We start from the raw sequence: 19725 nt of genomic DNA, 5'->3' as shown, positions 1-19725 counted from the left end.
CTTGGGCGCAACAGACGGCCTTGCTGGGAGCAGGGGTGAGGAGAGGAGAGGGACAGGCCATCCCAGCCCTTCAGGGAGAGCCAGGAGAGTCCTGGAACTGCTTTCTGTGAATGCTTGTTGGTTGATTGACTCTCAGACCATGCCAGCAGAGGCCTGATGAGCCTGGCCCTGCCAGAGGGGTGTTTGCCGGTGGTCAAATGCCTGATGTTGAGACCAGCAAGCTTTGTGGGGGTGAGGAAATCCAAGGCGGCTTCCCAGAGGAGGAGGTGCAGCTGAGCTCAGCTCTGCAGGATGGCCAGGCCACAGGGAACAAGGAGATGCCCCAGGGGGCCTGGCAGGAGCGTGGAGGTGAGAGGCCTGATGCCTGTGCCTCTGGTCCAGGTGCTAAGAGCAGGGTTGGTCCTGCAGCTTCTTGGCTGCGTGGCTGTCTTGGACTTCAGTTTCTCCTGCCTGCCAAATGGTGGAGATGATCAGAGTCCGTAGCTGGATGGGGCTATGGGAGGTTCCAGAAGATCATGCGTGTAGCCACGTGCGAGGTGTCAGCTGCATCCCAAGACCTGAGTGGGTGCACAGCACACCCCTGCCATGCCCATCCAGGCCGTGTCTGGAGCACGCGTGAACCCCCACACACCCAGGGGCCGCCAGAGCATGTGGGATGGGTGTACGCCAGACGCAGACCCACGCAGGTCACCAGCCCAGCCCCAGCCCAGGCAGCACTCTATAGAAACAGGCAATTGCACAGCCTGAGAGGGAGGGGCATTTGCTGGAACAAGGGGGACCCTGGGGCCAGACTGCCCATGCTCCAGACACAGCCCTTCTTTTCCCCAGCTGTATGGACACATCCCTTTTCTGTACCTCAGTTTCCTCCTTGGTGCAATGGGAGTAACAGCCATGCCACCTTCTAGAGCTGGTGCAAGGGTGAGACAGGGTCACTGGCTCCCAGGCTCTAGGGTGTGTGGAAGAAGAGCAGGGCAGAGTTACCCAGTGTTTCTTTTTTTTTTTTTTTTCCTGGAGACAGGGTCTCTCTCTGTCACCCAGGCCGGAGTGCAGTGGTGCGATCTTGGCTCACTGTAGCCTCGACCTCCCAGGCTCAAGCGATCCTCCTGCCTCACCCTCCCAAGTAGCTGGGACTACAGGTGCACACCACCACACTCAGCTAATATTTTATATATATATATATACATACATATATATATATATATGTTTTTGTTGTTGTTGTTGTTGAGACGGAGTCTTCGCTCTTTTGCCCAGTCTGGAGTGCAGTGGCGCAATCTCGGCTCACTGCAAGCTCTGCCTCCCGGGTTCACGCCATTCTCCTGCCTCAGCCTCCCGAGTAGCTGGGACTACAGGCGCCCACCACCACGCCCAGCTAATTTTTGTATTTTTAGTAGAGACGGGGTTTCACCTTGTTAGCCAGGATGGTCTCAATCTCCTGACCTCGCAATCCGCCCGCCTCGGCCTCCCAAAGTGCTGGGATTACAGGCGGGAGCCACCGTGCCCAGCTATATTTTTTTTTGTAGAGACAGAGTCTTGCTGTGTTGCCCAGGCTGGCCTCAAACTCCTGGGCTCAAGCCATCCTCCCGCCTTGGCCTCCCAAAGTGTTAGGATTACAGCAGGCAAGAGCCACTGCACCACACCAGTTACCCAGTCTTTTTTTTTTTTTTTGAGACGGAGTCTTGCTCTGTCGCCCAGGCTGGAGTGCAGTGGCGCAATCTCGGCTCACTGCAACCTCCGCCTCCCGGGTTCACGCCATTCTCCTGCCTCAGCCTCTCCGAGTAGCTGGGACTACAGGCGCCCGCCACCACGCCCGGCTAATTTTTTGTATTTTTGGTAGAGACGGGGTTTCACCGTGGTCTCGATCTCCTGACCTCGTGATCCGCCCGCCTCGGCCTCCCAAAGTGCTGGGATTACAAGCATGAGCCACCGCGCCCGGCCTTTTTTTGGAGATGGAGTTTCGCCCTGTTGCCCGGGCTGTAGTGCAGTGACGCAATCTCGGCTCACTGCAATCTCCACCTCCCAGGTTCAAGCGATTCTCCTGCCTTTGCCTCCCCAGTAGCTGGGATTACAGGTGCCTGCCACCATGCCTGGCTAATTTTTGTATTTTTAGTAGAGACGGGGTTTCACCATGTTGGCCAGGCTGGTCTTGAACTCCTGACCTCAAATGATCCACTGGCCTCAGCCTCCCAAAGTGCTGGGATTACAGGCGTGAGCCACCGTGCCCGGCAGTTACCCAGTCTTGATCTTGATTCTTTGACCTTGACCTTAGCATCTTTCTCCTCCCCCACCCCTACTGATGAGCAACAAACCTGCTGGGGTTGGCTGTGAGGGGGCACTGGGGACGGTGGGGGCAGAGAGGTGGGCCGGGCGACTGCCTGTTGGGAGCAGGGGCCACCGTGGGGACGGAGGTGCTCATCGTCACACAGGGCCAGACCTCTCTGCCACCACACATCTTCCTCGCCCTGGGCCCTGCCCCCACCTCCTCCGCGCTGAGCTGATACAATTTTGAAGCGAGCTTTCTGCTGCAGTCAGCACAACCTCTGGGCGCCTCCCTGCCCCCACCCGGCCCCTCCCGCCTCTGCTCAGCACACAGGCCTGTGCCCCAGGTCAGGTTGGCCTCTCTGAGTGAAGGCTGCACCCTCCCTCGCCCCCAGCCTGCCCACTTCATCCCCAAGGGAATCCCTGCTTCAATTGGCCCCAGCAGGCCACACCCTCCCCCAATTGGCCCCAGCAGGGCACACACACCCCCCCGCCAAACCCTGCTACCTGCCCACTGTGGATGCTCCAGCTCCTCATGGGGTGACAGCTGGGCCTGGACTCCAACCCCAGCTCAGCTGCCCACTGGCTGGGTGACGTGGGGCCAGACACTCATCCTCTCTGTGCTTCATTTCCTTGTCTATCAACTGGGGGGCTCAAAAATGGTTGCCTTGTGGGAAATGTCAAGTGCCCAGGGTGAGAGCTCAGTAAACCACCCACGAGGCATCGTGAAGACCAGGCACTAGGCACAGGGCTAGGACTCTTCATGGTTATCATTACTAACATTATCCTCTTCGGGATTGGTTTTTTATTTGTTATTGGTTTGGTTTGTTTTTTTCTTTTCTTTTTTTTTTTTTTGAGACAGACTCTTGCTGTGTCTCCCAGGCTGGAGTGCAATGACTCAATCTTGGCTTACTGCAACCTCTGCCTCCCGGGTTCAAGCAATTCTCCCGCCTCAGTCTCACGAGTAGCTGGGACTACACATACCCACCACCACACCCAGCTAATTAGTGTATTTTTAGTACGGACAGGGTTTCGCCATGTTGGCCAGGCTGGTCTCCAGCTCCTAACCTCAGGTGATCCACCCGCCTCAGCCTCCCAAAGTGCTGGGATTACAGGCGTGACCCCCTGCGGCCGGCCTTGTTTTTTGGTTTTTGCAGAGATGGGGTATCACTATGTTGCCCAGGCTACTCTCGAACTCCTGGACTCGAGTGATCCTCCTGCCCTGGTCTCCCAAAGTGCCGGGATTACAGGCGTGACCCCCTGCGCCCGGCCCATCCTCCTCATTCTGATGATAATCTCCCACTGCCAGACCTTTCCCTATGCTGTTCCCTGGACAGAGAAAGTCTTTCCCATATGGAGAACCCCAACTCCAGCTAGGTGTGGTGGTTCATGCCTGTCATCCCAGCACTTTGGGAGGCCAAGGCAGGTGACTCTCCTGAGCTCAGGAGCTTGAGACCAGCCTGGGCGACATGGCAAAACCCCATCTCTACCAAATATACAAAAAATTAGCCACCTGCCTGGCTGGAGATTCTTTCCAATTCTCACAGCTGCCCTGTGAGGCAAGGATCATTGCTGTATGCATTTTTTTTTTTTTTGAGATAGGGTCTCACTCTGTCGCCCAGGCTGGAGTGCAGTGGTGCGATCTTGGCTCACTGCAACCTCTACTTCCTGGGTTCAAGCGATTCTCCTGCGTCAGCCGCCCAAGTAGCTGGGATTACAGGCGCCCGCCACCACACCTGGCCAATTTTTGTATTTTTAGTAGAGACGGGGTTTCACCATGTTGGTCAGGGTTGTCTGGAACTCATGGCCTCAAGTGATCCGCCCGCCTCGGCTTCCCAAAGTGCTGGGATGACAGGCGCGAGCCACCGTGCCCGGCCTGTTGTACGCATTTTACAGAGGAGGAAACAGAGGCTCAGAGGAGGGATCTGACCTGCTGTGGTCACACAGCCGAGACTGGGCCAGCTGGGATTTGGACCCACAAGCAGCTTCTGCCTCTGCCCTGTCCTTGACACCTGCCTCATCCTCCGTTAATGTCAGAAGGGGATGGGCGGAAATTGTGGCGTGTGAGGGGGCAGCCTGCTGGCGTGGTGTGGTCACCTTCTGGCAGGGTTGTGTGAGGACCCCACAGGCTGAGGTCTTATGTAGGGTACCTAGGCTGTGGCTGGCCCCCAGGCCTCAGCGCTGATCCCAGTGGTTGTTACCCTGACAGCAGGAAGACTGGCCACCAGCTTCCTTTTCCCAAGCGAGAGTCCCCTTGGCCGTGGAGCGTCCCGGCCCAGCCAGAGTGCAGTGTCTGGCTTTCATCAGCCCTACTGGGCAGCTGAGGCCCTGGAATAGAGGGAGAGGGAGGGATGGGCATCGGGCATAGGGCCTTGGCTGGCATCTTGGAGGGGTGCAGGGTGGATGGAGGTGGAGAGGCATCTGCCACGGGGCTGAAAGGAGCCACCACTTGCAACGTCACAAGTGAGAGAGGGGGCCGGGCGCGGTGGCTCACACCTGTAATCCCAGCACTTTGGGAGGCCGAGGCAGGCGGATCACCTGAGGTCAGGCGTTCGAGGCCAGCCTGGCCAACATGGTGAAACCCCATCTCTACTAAAAATACAAAAGTTAGCTGGGCGTGGTGGCGGGCGTCTGTAGTCCCAGCTACTCGGGAGGCTAAGGCAGGAGAATCGCTGGAAGCCGGGAGGTTGCAGTGAGCCAAGATCGTGACACTGCACTCCAGCCGGAGCGACAGAGTGAGACTCTGTCTCAAAAAATAAAAATTAAAATTAATAAGAAGAGGGTGTCAGGGAACGGCAGGAAAACAAAGCAGGGAGGGACATGGAGGGGGGCCGGGGGCCACTCTGGGTGGGGAGGGCTTCTCTGAGGGGGCGTCTTTGAGGTGAGACTTGAAGGGGGTGAGGGAGCCTGGAGAGGCTGGACGGAGGGAGCAGTGTGGGGGGTCATAGCTGGTGCAGAGGCCTGGAGCCCAGGAGCAGCTCATGGAGCTGGCTGGGATGTTCAGGGGGTAGTGAGTGGCGAGGGATGTCCTGTGGCCTTCCAGTGAGGGTGCCCAGCCGGGGGTGGGGCGGGAGAGGGTGACCCGGGTGCTCTCCGACCTGCCACGTGCTGGGGAAGGAGCCTGCAGGAACCAGGGCCCAGAGAGGGAAGCCGCCTGCCCGCCCAGGGCCTAAACCCAGCCAGGCCTCCCCGCCCCCTCTGGCAGCCCAAGAAATCTGAGGCGCGGGCGGGCACTGTGCCAAGGCTGGGCGGGGGAGGGGCTGCCAGGCCCGCCCGCCCCAGCAGCTGCCAGCCCGCCCCGAGCCGCCAGCCCAGATGGTGCCCATCTGCTGACGCCGCCGTGGGCCAGCCTCCCGTTCCCGCCTTGCGTCGTGCCAAGCTCCTGCAGTCCAGCGCCTGGAATGGCGTGGTGGGCAGAACCAGGCCTGGGAAGCTCACAGCACGCCAGAGAGGCTGCCCCGGGTGCCCTGGAGAGGATGGCAGGAGAAACATGGGAGGGGGAGGTCCCCAGCGCTTCCTGGATGGAACTGGGGAGCAAGGACCCCAACAGCGATAATGATGGTGGCAAACACACATGGAGTGCCTTCTGTGTGCCGGGCTCCGAGACCACTGCTCACCCTAACTGGTTTAATTCTCTCCCCCATCCAAGGAGGAAGGGACTTTGGCCTTCTCTCGTGTTCTAGTGGAAGAAGCAGAGACCCAGAGTTGGTCAGTCACTTGTCCAAGGTCACACAGCTCCTCGGGGGCAGAGCCGGAAGGAGAATCCAGAACCCCTTTGAAAAAGGGATTGAGGCCAGGCGAGGTGGCTCCCACCTGTAATCCCAACACTTTGGGAGGCTGAGGCAGGAGGATCACTTGAGGCCAGGAGTTCGAGACCAGCCTGGGCAGCATAGCACGACCACCACCCCCCAACAAAATTTTTAAAAATGAGCCAGGTGTGGTGGTGTGTACCTGTAGTCCCAGCTACTCGGGAGGATGGCTTGAGCCCAGGAGTTGGAGGTTGCAGTGAGCTGTGATCCCACCACTGCACTCCAGCCTAGGTGACAAGGCAAGACCTTATCTCTAAAAACCGTTTATTTTAAAGGGGTGATTGAGGCCAGGTGTGGTGGCTCACACATGTAATCCCAGCTACTCGGGAGGCTGAGGCAGGAGAGTCGCTTGAACCTAGGAGGCGGAGGTTGCAGCGAGCTGAGATCGCGCCACTGCACTCCAGCCTGGGCGACAGAGTGAGACTCTGTCTCAAAAAACAGGGAGGCTGTATTGAAACCCCTTAAACCTTTTCTCAAAAACAAACTAAAAGTGCCCTTTGAGGTTATCTAGTGGAAGCCATACCCTCTGAGTCATGCAGACCATACAGTGCAGGCCGTGCACACTCAGGGAGTGAATGAATGAATGAATGAATGAGGTGAACCCTATGGAAGGGGACCAAGCCTGGGTCCAGGGTGTCCATAAAGCTCACCCTGAGCTTGATGACAGGAGAAAGGGTCTCAACCTGGGAGTGAGGGGCCTGGGTCAGCCACGGTGCCGCCCTGGCTTGCTGTGTGGCTTTGAGAAAAGTCCTGCCCTCTCTGGTCTGGGGTTGAGGGGAGTGGAGGGTGGGAAGGGGCGGCCTTGTGGGCCACAGAGAGGAACAAGCCGGGTCTTCACTGAAAGCCTCCCGTCCTCTTCTGCCTTTATTGATCTTCCTCCCAGTTGTGGGTGCTGCACTGGGGAGACAGGCCATGAGCGCGGGCGACGGTGCCTGTTTATTTGTACGGTGGACAGAATTTGTATTCCTGTGTGCTCCGGGTAGTGTGGGGCACATTCTTCTCTTTGAGCCTTAGTTTTCGCCTCTGTAGAATGGGGAGAATCAGAGCTGTGCCCATTGCATTAAGGATTGGAGTCAGTGGTCTCTGAGAAGCATACAGGAGGCACTCAATAAATGCTCATTTCTGGCCGGGTGCAGTGGCTCACACCTGTAATCCCAGCACTTTGGGAGGCCGAGGCAGGTGGATCACCTGAGATCAGGAGTTCGAGACCAGCCCAACCAACATGGAGAAACCCCGTCTCTACTGAAAATACAAAAAATTAGCCAGGTGTGGTGGCGCATGCCTGTAATCCCAGCTACTCAGGAGGCTGAGGCAGGAGAATCGCTTGAGCCCGGGAGAAGGAGGTTGTGGTGAGCCGAGATTGCGCTATTGCACTCCAGCCTGGGCAACAAGAGCGAAACTCTGTCCCAAAAACAAAACAAACAAACAAAAAAATGCTCATTTCCTCCCTGGATTCTCTCCCCAACCCCAGGAGGGAAGGAGGGAGATCCCAGTGCTGCCATGAAATCCTAGACCTCCTTTTCCCAACCCAGTGAGCCAGTGGGGGCACCATGGAGTGGCTGTTGCCAGAAGCTGGACCGAGTCACCCTTTCCAGGTGTCTGGACAGCAGAGGGGTGAGGGGTCCCTGGCAGCAGCAGCCTGGTATCCCCACAGGGCTGGGCAGCCAGGTGTGCCAGCTGTCCGTCTGTGCAGAGAAGGTGGCTGCCGGGTGTGAGTCGCAGACACCAGCTGATGGTGTATTTATAGCAACGGCAGGAGTTCACGGGGCACACATCAGTGGTAAAGAGGGACGGGCAGGTGGGGGTCCAGCTCCCACAGCAGATAAGAGCCCACCAGGACTGGCCAGGGAGCTGAGCAGAGTGTCAGGGAGAATGAGGGGCATGTCGTGCAGCCGGGAGGCCCAGGATCACACCCATCTGCTCAGTAACTGCATGATGTTGACAAGCGACGTTGCAGCTGCGGGCTCAGTTTCCTCCCCCATCAAATGGGGATGAGAATAATGCTGCCCACCTAATAGGGCTGCATAGGATCCAATTAGTGCATGAAAAGCGTGAGGACAGGGCTGGGTATACAGTAAGCACTCAAAAGTGATTTGTTGCCTAAAAAAGGGAGGGAATTCCAACATGGGCTACAGTGTGGATGCATCTTGAGGATGTCACACTCAGTGAAATAAGCCAGACACAGAAGGACAAATCCTGTGTCATTTCACTCCTAGGAGGTCCCTAGAGTCGCCAGATTCACAGAGACAGAAAGTAGGATGGGGGGATGCCACTGGCTGGGGAGAGAATGTTTCATGGGGACGGAGTTTCAGTTTGGGAAGATGAGAAGCTTCTGGAGAGGATGGTGGTAATGGTTGTACAACCCTGTGAATACGCTTAATGCTGGGTTAATGCCACTGAATTTGGAAGTGGTTAAAAGAGAGGCAGGAGGATTGCTTAAGGCCAGGAGTTCAAGACCAGCCTGGGCAACACAGCGAGACCTCATCTGTACAAAAAATTTAAAAATTATCTGGACATGGTTGCACGCACTTGTGTTCCCATCTACTCAGGAGGCTGAGGCAGGAGGATTGCTTGAGCCCAGGAGTTTGAGGCTGCAATGAGCTATGATCACACCACTGCACTCCAGCCTGGGTAACAGAGCAAGACCTTGTCTCAAAACCAGAACCACCCCACCCCCCGCCCGCAAAAATGGTAAATTTATGTTATCTAGATTTTACCACAATCTAAAAATGTAGTTCTAGTTGTGAATAATGATAATAACAAGTAATAATGTTGTATCTATGGCTGGCTGCGGTGGCTCACGCCTGTAATCTCAGCACTTTGGGAGGCTGAGGCCGGAAGATCACTTGAGGTCAGGAATTCGAGACCAGCCTGGCCAACATGGTAAAACCCTATCTCTAATAAAAATACAAAAATTAGCCAGGCGTAGGCCAGGCGCGGTGGCTCACACCTGTAATCCCAGCACTTTGGGAGGCCGAGGCAGGCAGACCATGAGGTCAGGAGTTTGAGACCAGCCTGGCCAACATAGTGAAAACTAGTCTCTACTAAAAATACAAAAATTAGCCAGGTGTGGTGGTGCACACCTGTAGTCCCAGCTACTTGGGAGACTGAGGCAGAAGAATCGCTTGAACCTGGGAGGCGGAGGTTGCGGTGAGCAGAGACTGCACCACTGCACTACAGCCTGGGCAACAGAGTGAGACTCTGTTTCAAAAAAAAAATGTTATATATGTAACAATGTTAATAATTAGCAACATGTCATATATAATCATGGAACAATAAATAAGAAAAACGGTGTCTGCAGTGACAGCACGGTAGTTATTATTGTCGTTATCATGATCGTCATCACTGTGGTTCTTGTCCAGCTCTGTCCTGCAGACGCTGTGCAATCCTGGGTGAGTTTCTTGCCAGCTCTGTGCTTTACTGCCTCATCTGTGAATTGAGTAGAGGGGGTGCCTAGCAATTTAAATGAGATAATATCCCCCCCTTTTTTTTTTTTGAGATGGAGTCTTGCTCTGTCGCCCAGGCAGGAGTGCAGTGGTGTGTTCTTGGCTCACTGCAACCTCCATATCCCGGGTTCAAGTGATTCTCCTGCCTCAACCTCCCAAGTAGCTGGGATTACAAGCTCACGTCACCACACCTGGCTAATTTTGGTATTTTTAGTAGAGAGGGGGTTTCACTATGTTGGCCAGGCTGTTCTCGAACTCCTGACCTCAGGTGATCTACCCACCTTGGCCTCCCAAAGTTCTGGGACTACAGGCGTGAGCCACCGCACCCGGCCTAAATGAGATAATATCTATGAAAAAACTAACTCTTTGCATGTGATGAGTGCTGGGAACTGGTGGGCTCTTTGAGGAGTAGGTGCTCCCACCACCCCGCAGATGCCCCTACGCGGCAGAATGCTGCTTTCTGCATGAATGCATTTGTGTGAGGACTCCCGAGACAGCCCCTGAGGGAGCCGTCATTCACCCGGGTGGGGCCCGGCCCTCCCAGAGCCAGTGGGAGGGGGAGACGCCTTGTTGCACCTGTGATGCCCCCCGTTATGGCTGGGCTGCAGTTGTCACCCTGGCCCTGTGCCTGGGAAGCCAAGGGGAGGCTGAGGGCAGCTAGGGACAGCTCTGTGCCCACGGCCCCCTCCAGCCAGCTGCCAGGCCAGCCCCCTCCCTCCAGCTGGGCGTGGGCAGGAAGTCACAGATGGTCAGGGTTGGTGAGGGGTGAAGCAGGGAGCATTTGGGGACACCGGATGTCTCGTCCAGATGGGGAAACTGAGGCCCAGAGAGGGGCGAGGCTTGCCCAGAGCTGCCCAAGAAGGGCCTTGGCTCTTGTCCCTTCTAAGTCCCATCTTTATTTTTATTTTTTATTTTTTGGAGACAGAGTTTTGCCCTGTCGCCCAGGCTGGAGTGCAGTGGCATGATCTCGGCTTGCTGCAACCTCTGCCTCCTCAGTTCAAGCGATTCTCCCGCCTCAGCCTCCTGAGTAGCTGGGATTACAGGTTCCCGCCACCATGCCCAGCTAATTTTTGTATTTTTAGTAGAGATGGAGTTTCCCCATGTTGGCCAGGCTGGTCTGGAACTCCTGACCTCGTGACCCACCCGCCTCAGCCTCCCGAAGTGCTGGGATTACAGGTGTGAGCCACCACGCCCAGCCTATTCTCATCCTGACCTTGTGAGCCACCGCGCCTGGACTAAGTCCCATCTTTAGGTCCGCTTGGCTGTTCCAACGCCACCTGGAGGGGTGGTAGGGCCAGCAAGGAGGGACCCCAGGGTCTCAGGGCAGAGGATCTGCGGGAGGAGAGGGAGAAGGGAGTTCTGAGGGGAGGAGGACGTGAGAATCCCAACACTGAAGTGGTTTCCAGATTCTCCAGGGCATGAGTCCTGAAATCCCCAAGGCCTGAGTTCTAGAATTTCTCCCACTGGGGTCCTGACCGTACAGGTGATTCTAGAATTCTCCTAGGAGAGTTCCAGACCCAGGGGTCCAGGAGAAATAGAACGTTGGCCGGGCGTGGTGGCTCACACCTGTAATCCCAGCACTTTGGGAGACCGAGGGGGGCAGATCACTTGAGGTCAGGATTTCAAGACCAGCCTGACCAACATGATGAAACCCAGTCTCTACTAAAAATACAAAAATGAGCCGGGCGTGATGGCGTGAACCTGTAATCCCAGCTACTCTCAGGAGGCTGAGACGGGAGACTCGCTTAAACCCAGGAGGCAGAGGCTACAGTGAGCCGAGATCATGCCACTGCACTCCAGCCTGGGCAACAGAGTGAGACTCTGTCTCAAAAAAAAAGAGTTCCAACCGCACGTATAATTTAACATTTTTCTGGTCCTCACACTTAAGAATGTAAATTTAAGTATACTGGGGAAATTAATTTTAACATTATTTTAAATAATGTTAATTTTTTTTTTTTCTTGAGATAGAGTCTCGCTCTGTCACCCAGGCTGGAGTGCAGTGGTGCAATCTCGGCTCACTGCAACCTCCACCTCCTGGGTTCAAGCAGTTCTCCTGCCTCAGCCTCCCGAGTAGCTGCCTCAGCCTCCTGAGTAGTAACATTAAAATGTTTAATTTTAACATTACTTTATTTAACCCAGGGCATCCGGAATATTACCATTGCAATCCATAAACAATAGGAAAAATTATTGGTCTATTGGTCGGGTGCAGTGGCTCACGCCTGGAATCCCAGCCCTTTGGGAGGCTGAGGTGGGAGGATCGCTTGAGGTCAGGAGTTTGAGACCAGACTGGTCAACATCGTAAGACCTTGTCTCTACAAAAAAATTTAAAAATTAGCCAGGCGTGGTGGCGTGAACCTGCAGTCCCAGCTACTCAGGAGGCTGAGGTGGGAGGATCGCTTGAGCCCAGGAATTCGAGGATCCAGTGAGCTGTGATTGTGTCACTGTACTCCAGCCTGGGTGACAGAGCAAGACTTCAACTCAAAAAAAAAGTTATCGAGGTATTTCATGATCTTCTCTTTTTTTTTTTTTTTTTTCCCTGCTTACACTAAGTCTGAAATTTGGACAGACCACATTTCAAGCACTGGATGCCACATGTGACCAGTGGCTGTTGCACTGGGCAGGCCGTGCTAAGACATCTGAGTTCCAGAGCAGGGGTTCCCGACCCCCAGGCCACAGATGGGTACCGTGCCTGGGAGGAACTCGGCCACACAGCAGGAGCTGAGCTTAGGGCAAGTGACCATTCTCACCTGAGCTCCGCCTCCCGTCAGATCAGCGGGCAGCTTTAGATGCCCCTACCAGCACGAACCCCATGGTGAACTGCACATAGGAGGGATCTGGGTTGCGTGCTCCTTATGAGAATCTGACTAATGTCTAATGTCTAGTTTCATCCTAGAACCATCTCCCCACTCACCCGGTCCCTGGAAAAATAGTCTTCCATGAATTTGGTCCCTGGGGCCAAGAAGGTTGGAGGCTGCTGTTCCAGAGAATTCGGAAGCAGATCTCCAGTCTCCCAAGTTGGGTTCTTGAAAACGTGAGGGCAGGTTCTAGACCTTCCAAACTGGTTGCTTGAAAATCCAAGGAGGCCGGGCGCGGTCGCTCACGCCTGTCATCCCAGCACTTTGGGAGGCCGAGACGGGCAGATCTCTTGAGGTCAGGGGTTTGAGACCAGCCTGGCCAACATGGTGAAACCCCGTCTCTACTAAAAATACAAAAATCAGCCAGGCGTGGTGGTGCATGCCTGTAATCCCAGCTACTGGGGAGGCTGAGGCAAGAGAATCGCTTCAACCTGGGAGGCAGAGGCTGCAGTCAGCCGAGATCGCACCACTGTACTCCAGCCTGGGCAACAGAGTGAGACTCTAATTCTTTTGCCCAGACTGGAGTGCAGTGGTGCGATCAAAGCTCACTGCAGCCTTCAACTCCCAGGTTCAAGCGATCCTCCCACCTTAGCCTCCCAAGTCGCTGGGGCTGGGATTACAGGCACATACCACCATGGTTGATTTTTTTTTTTTTTTTTTTTTAGTAGAGATGAAGTCTCACTATGTTGCCCAGGCTGGAGTGCAGTGATGGAATCATAGCTCACTGCAGCCTCAATCTCCCAGGCTCAAGTGGTCCTCCTGCTTCAGCCTCCCAGGTAGCTGGTAGTATAGGCGTGCATCACTACACCTGGCTGATTTTTTATTTTATTTATTTATTTATTTACTTTTTGAGATGGAGTCTTGCTTTGTTGCCCAGGCTGGAGTGCAGTGGCGCAATCTCGGGTCACTGCAACCTCCACCTCCCAGGTTCAAGCAATTCTCCTGCCTCAGCCTCCCGAGTACCTGGGATTACAGGCGTGTGCCATCACACCGGCTAATTTTTGTATTTTTAGTAGAGACAGGATTTCTCCATGTTGGCCAGGCTGGTCTCGAACTCCTGACCTCAGGTGATCTGCCTGCCTCGGCCTCCCAAAGTGCTGGGATTACAGGCGTGAGCCACTGTGCCCAGCCTTATTTTTATTTTTCATGGACAGGAGGCCTCACTATGTGGCCCATGCTGGGACTGCAGGCTCTTTGAGCTTTCTTCCATATTGGTTAGGGCTGGAGCGGGACTCCACTGTGGCGGGAGGTATTTGGGCACAAGGAGAGCAGTTGTGGGGACTGGTGGTGACCCCCAGTTACTGTCTGTTGTGCTTTGAATGCCGGGCACGGGAAGCCTGGCTATAAGTAAGTGTGTGTTTCCAAGAGGCTGTTATGGGGCCTCGGGCACACCCTCACTGGGTCTGGATCCCAGCCCGCCTACCACCAGGCGTCCCTTCTGGTGGGCAGAGCTATGTGAGAACTTCCCACAGGGACACCACGGCCGCTTGTAGCCCAGAGCTTGCACAGCTTTGTTCAAAGGCAATGGCCCGGGGCCGAGTGCGGTGCTCACACCTGTAATCCCAGCACTTGCAGAGGCCAAGGTGGGCAGATCACCTGAGATCAGGAGTTCGAGACCAGTCTGGCCAACATGGCGAAACCCTGTCTTTACTAAACATACAAAAATTAGCCGGGCGTAGTTGCAGATGCTTGTAGTCTCAGCTACTCAGGAGGCTGAGGCAGGAGAATCACTTGAACCCAGGAGGCGGAGGTTGCGGTGAGCTGAGATCACGCCATTGCACTCCAGCCTGGTGACAGAGTGAGACTCCATCACAAAAAAAAAAAACAAAAAAGCAGTGGCCGTCATGATCGGTTGTGGCATCTAGCGGGAGGCAGGGGTGTCTGCATGTGTGTTTGGGGTGCATTGCAGGGGAATTGCAGGCGTATTGAGGGCTTACCAGGTGCCTGGCTCATCTGAGCCCTTAGGAAACTACATTGTTGGCAGCTACCTCACCGTCTCACAACCACCCACTGAGGTTGGAATGATCATTAACGGCATTTAACAGATGGGGAAACTGAGGCCCAGAGAGGCAAAGTCACTGGCCTAAGGTCACATAACTAAGGAGCAAAGTCGGGATTTAAATCCAAGCCTGGGAGATCCCAGGGCCCACAGTGGGCACCACATAAAGGGGCTGTTTGGGGTGTGGCAGGGACTGCCCTGGAACATTCCGGATCCTGCCTTTGGGCCTACAGGGCTTTGGTGCCCGTGAGCAGGCCGCAGGTTCAGCTGGCTCAAGGAGCAGCTTTGGGGCTGCAGCCGGGCTGGGGGCTGGGCAGGCCTCAAACCCCTGAACCTGGGGAATCAGGGAGGTGTGAGCTGCATCTGAGGTCGGGTGTCTCTGTGCCTCTGTCTCTGTCTCTCTCTCTCTACCTCTGATTCTCCCCAAGCTGCTTTGTCTCAGTCCCTGTCTATTCCCACCCCACCTCGCCCGTCTCTCCGGCCTTGGGAGTCTCCTCCCAGCCCCCCATCCCACCCAGTGGGCTGCCCGGAGGTGGCGGCAACGGCAACGGGGCAGCTGAATGGGCCTCTTGTTCCTGGCCACACCCATCCCTTGGGGGGTCACCCTGGGACGTGCCCAGGCAGCGTGGCTACCTTAAAGGGCCAGTGCCCAGAAAGAATGTGAGCGGGGAAGGCTGCATCCACTCCCAAATCTCACCCCCTCCCAAAGGTGGACCACTCATGTGTCTGACGGGGGTGGGGAGCTGTGTTCATGCACACCCACGTGGCTTGGGGGAGGCCTGTCTGGAGAAGGAGACGTGATAGGGTTTGGGCTTGACCTTGGATAAATCCCTTCATCTCTCTGTGCCTCGGTTTCCCCATCTAGATCAGGGGGCTGCTTGGAGCCACCCCTGTGGGTTGCTGGGTAGATGGCATATTATCCGGGATTTTGCACACAGTTGACGCTCTTCCTGCGCCCACTGTGCATTGATAGAGCACCTGCTGTTTTAGCCCAGCACTCATCTGCCGTGCAGACTTGGCAATTCCTTCTTCACCTTGCTCTGTGCCTCAGTTTCCCCAAATGTAGAATGAGGCGATGGCTGTCTTAGCTTCACAGACAGCTACGCAAGGATTGAGTCGGTTCGTGGAATTAGAGGGTATTGGGAGAAGGGCCTGAAACACTGCCGAGTGTCACCTCCACTGGCGCACTTATTGAGCGCCAGCTGCATACCAGGCCTTGCTGAGGAAGCCTCACTGCAGAGGTTGCAGTGAGCTGAGAGAGGAAGGCCACCCAGCCTGGATCTCACTCTGGTGTTATCGTCTCCTCCCTCTGCTCGGGGCTGTGCAGCTTCAGGCTGCTCCCCTGCCCTCTCTGGGCCTCAGTTTCACCTTCAGAGCAATGGAAACAGCCCCATCCTTTCACACACTGGAAACCATCACCTTCTCCTGCCTGGGAGGGGGTTGTGCTGTCTCTGGGAATCCCAGGCATCCCCCAGACAGGAGTCAACCCAGAGGCCCTCGGACCCGGGCTGTACCCTGTGACCGCTCCGGGCGGCTACGACGCTCCCGTGCTCCAGGCTGGCCCCACAGACAGCCCGGGACAGGTTGCTGCCGGATGGACAAGCCTGTGCCTCGCTGCCTTATGTAACCAGTTTATGCAAGGGCAGCCGGCCTGCTTACATAAGGGGAGGCCGGGCCAGCGCCCAGCTGGGGAGGGGGAGGCTCTTAAAGGGACCAGCGTTCCCCGCGGCTCCCTCCACGGGCACTGGTGCAAATTCATAGGCGAGCTGCGGACTCTACTCTCAGCAAGGCCACCATTAATGTCGTTATGATTATCTTTGTGGATGTTGTTTATCGTCACTATATTCTTTCCCCAGGGCGGAGGTTCAGCTGAGCGGAGGGCCACGCCCAGTGCTTGGGCAGAGGCTTGGGCTGTGACGCTGGCTGTGGGTGTCACCTGGTTAAGTCCCTGTCTCTGAGCCTCAGCCTCCCCTTCCGCACAGTGGGGCAGTGCAGGAAGGCGTGAGGTCCTGGAGGGTCCTGGCCCTGCTGCCTGTTCACTGTGTGGCCTCAGGCTGGTGGCATCCCCTCTCTGGGCCTCAGTTTCCCCATGTATAAAATAGTGCCGGCTCCATGGGGTTGCTGAGGGAGAGTCGATAAGACACATCAAGAGTTTACATGCCCGCCAGGCATGGTGGCTCACACCTGTAATCCCAGTGCTTTGAGAGGCTGAGATGGGAGGATCACTTGAGGCCAGGAGTTCAAGACCAGCCTGGGCAACATAGTGAGATTCCCATCTCTACAAAAAATAAAACTTAGCCAGGCATGGTGATGTGTGCCTGTGGCCCCAGCCACTCGAGAGGTTGAGGCAAGAGGATTGCTCAAGTCTGGGAGGTTGAGGCTGTAGTGAGCTGTGATTGGGCCACTGCACTCCAGCCTGGGTGACAGAGCAACACCCTGTCTGAAAAAATAAAAATAGGCTGGGCATGGTGGCTCATGCCTATAATCCCAGCACTTTGGGAGGCCGAGGCAGACGGATCACTTGAGGTCAAGAGTTCCAGACCAGCCTGGCCAACAAGGGGAAACCCCGTCTCTACTAAAAATACAAAAATTAGCTGGGCGTGTGGTGGGAGCCTGTAATCCCAGCTACTGGGGAGGCTGAGGCAGGAGAATCACTTGAACCTGGGAGGCGGAGATTGTAGTGAGCCGAGATCATGCCACTGCACTCTAGCCTGGGTGACAGAGCAAGACTCCATCTCAAAAAATATATAAGTAAATAAAAATAAAAATAGGCTGGGCACAGTGACCCACACCTCTAATCCCAGCCCTTTGGGAGGCTGAGGCAGGAGGATCACTTGAGCCCAGGAGTTTGAGACCAGCCTGGGCAACACAGCAAATCTCTGTCTCAAAAATTTTTAAAAACATAAAGAGTTTAGGACAGCACGGAGCACAGATGCTGTCAGCACTCATCCAGTGGAACCACTTTGCAGCCAATAAATATTTAGTAAGCTCCCACTGTATGCCAGGCACTGCTTCAGGTGCTGGGGTACTGCAGTGAACAGGACAGATAAAAATTCGACCCTGGCCAGGCACGGTGGCTCACACCTGTAATCCCAGCACTTTGGGAGGCCGAGGTGGGTGGATCATGAGGTCAGGAGATCGAGACCATCCTGGCTAACATGGTGAAACCCCGTCTCTACTAAAAATACAAAAAAAATTAGCCAGGCGTGATGGCAGGCGCCTGTAGTCCCAGATACTCAGGAGGCTAAGGCAGGAGAATGGTGTGAACCTGGGAGGCGGAGCTTGCAGTGAGCCGAGATCACGCCACTGCACTCCAGCCTGGGCGACAGAGCGAGACTGTGTCTCAGAAAAAAAAAAAAAAAAAAAAAAATTCTGCCCTGGTGGAACTCACAGTTTGGTTCAGGCGATGGGCAAAGAACAAGAAATAAAGGTCAGTTTAGGCTTAGCACGGTGGCTCACGCCTGTAATCCCAGCACTGTGGGAGGCCGAGGCAGGCAGATCACCTGAGGTCAGGAGTTCGAGACCAGCCTGGCCAACATGGTGAAACCCCATCTCTACTAAAACTACAAAACATTAGCCAGGCATAGCGGTATGCACCTGTAATCCAGCTACTGGCAGGGGCTGAGGCAGGAGAATCGCTTGAACCCGGAAGGTGGAGGTTGCAGTGAGCCGAGATTGTGCCACTGCACTGCAGCCAGGGCCACAGAGCGAGACTCCGTCTCAAAATAACAATAATAATAATAATAATAAAAAGAAATAAATGTCAGTTTAGTGATAAGGACTATCAAGAAAAATGAAGAAGGCCAGAGGAAAAGAAACGATGGGCTGTGCTGGGGAGGTCCCTGAAAGCCTGTCTGAGGACCCAACATTTGAGCTGAGACCTGAGAGGTGAGGAGGAACTAGTTATATGAAGAACTGAGGGAAGGCGTTCCAGGCAGAGGGCACAGCCCGTGCAAAGGCCCTGTGGCAGGACACACCTGGCACTTTGGAGGAACAGTGAGGAGGCCCGTGTGGCTGCAGCAGAGTGACGAGAGGAAGAGGAGGAGGAGGGGAGGGCAGTTTGTGCAAGGCCTGGTGGGCAGTAGGAAGGACTTGGGCTTTGACCCCAAGGCAGGTGGGAGCCATAGAGGGCTATGGGCAGAGGAGGGACCAGCCCTGACTCAGGTGCTCACAGGCGCCCTCTGGCTGCTGCAGGGAGGACAGACTGTGGGGGGTGAGGGCAGGAGCTGGGGACCAGGGCAGAGTGGCCCACCCTGGTGCAAGCAGGCAGTAGCAGGGACAGAGGCAGAGGAGGGGGCAGAATCCAGATAAACTCCGATGGTGTGAGCATTCAGCTGCTCACCTGGGTCGTTTATACCTTATCTGAGGCTGGCCCTTGCTCTCCTTGCCCCGTCTCCTGCCTGCAAGCCGCACCTGCCTGGGCACATGCAGAGAAGGGAGCGGCACGGCACTGGGCACGCCTGGGAGCTCTCCTGCAATCAGGACTTTGTTAGCAGGCAAGCTGGGATATGGGTCCTGGTGCCCGGGAGGCCCGTGGGGCTCTGGGCTCCTGCCAGGGTCCCAGCCCCAATCCAGGTACACCACCCACATGGCAGGGTTATTCTCTTTTTTTTAGACAGAGTCTTGCTCTGTCGCCCAGGCTGGAGTGCAGTGGTGCGATCTCAGCTCACTACAACCTCTGCCTCACGGGTTTAAGCAATTCTCCTGCCTCAACCTCCTGAGTAGCTGGGACTACAGGTGTGCACCACCTCACCCAGCTAATTTTTGTATTTTTAGTAGAGACGGAGTTTCACCATGTTGGCCAGGCTGGTCTCAAACTCCTGAACTCAAGTGATCCAACCACCTCGACCTCCCAAAGTTCTAGGATTACAGGTGTGAACCACCGCGCCCAGCCTATTCTCATTTCTTTTCTTTCTTATTTTTTCTTTTTTTGAGACGATGTCTCGCTCTGTCACCCAGGCTGAAGTGCAGTGGCACGATCTCAGCTGACTACAACCTCCACCTCCAGGGTTCAAGCAATTCTCCTGCCTCAGCCTCCCGCGTAGCTGGGACTATAGGCATGTGCCACTATAGCCAGCTGATTTTTGTATTTTTAGTAGAGATGGGGCTTTGTCATGCTGACGACCAGGCAAGTCTCGAACGCCTGACCTCAGGTGATCCGCCCTGCCTCAGCCTCCCACAGTGCTGGGATTACAGGCTGGAGCCACTGCGCCCAGACGTTCCTTCCTTTTCATGTCTCCTCCTTCCACTCCCCCATGTACCATCTCTCCTTGTCTCTTTCTCTCTGCTTCATCCCTCCCTCTCAACTTACTTTCTGCAAATATTTATTGAGCACCTAGTCTGTATCAAGCCTTATTCTC

General features: G+C 55.3%; 1 protein-coding gene across 3 annotated transcripts in view; it reads left to right on the top strand.

Annotated features, from left to right (window-relative positions):
- NFIC (nuclear factor I C) overlaps positions 1 to 19725 on the top strand; it is a 100981-nt gene that overhangs the window by 16283 nt on the left and 64973 nt on the right. The window lies entirely within an intron of this gene.

Source organism: Hylobates moloch, unplaced genomic scaffold (genome assembly GCF_009828535.3).
Source record: "Hylobates moloch isolate HMO894 unplaced genomic scaffold, HMol_V3 SCAFFOLD_15, whole genome shotgun sequence".
Lineage (NCBI taxonomy): Eukaryota > Metazoa > Chordata > Mammalia > Primates > Hylobatidae > Hylobates > Hylobates moloch.
The sequence above is the reverse complement of the archived record's forward strand: the minus strand, read 5'-3'. Positions and strand labels throughout refer to the sequence as shown.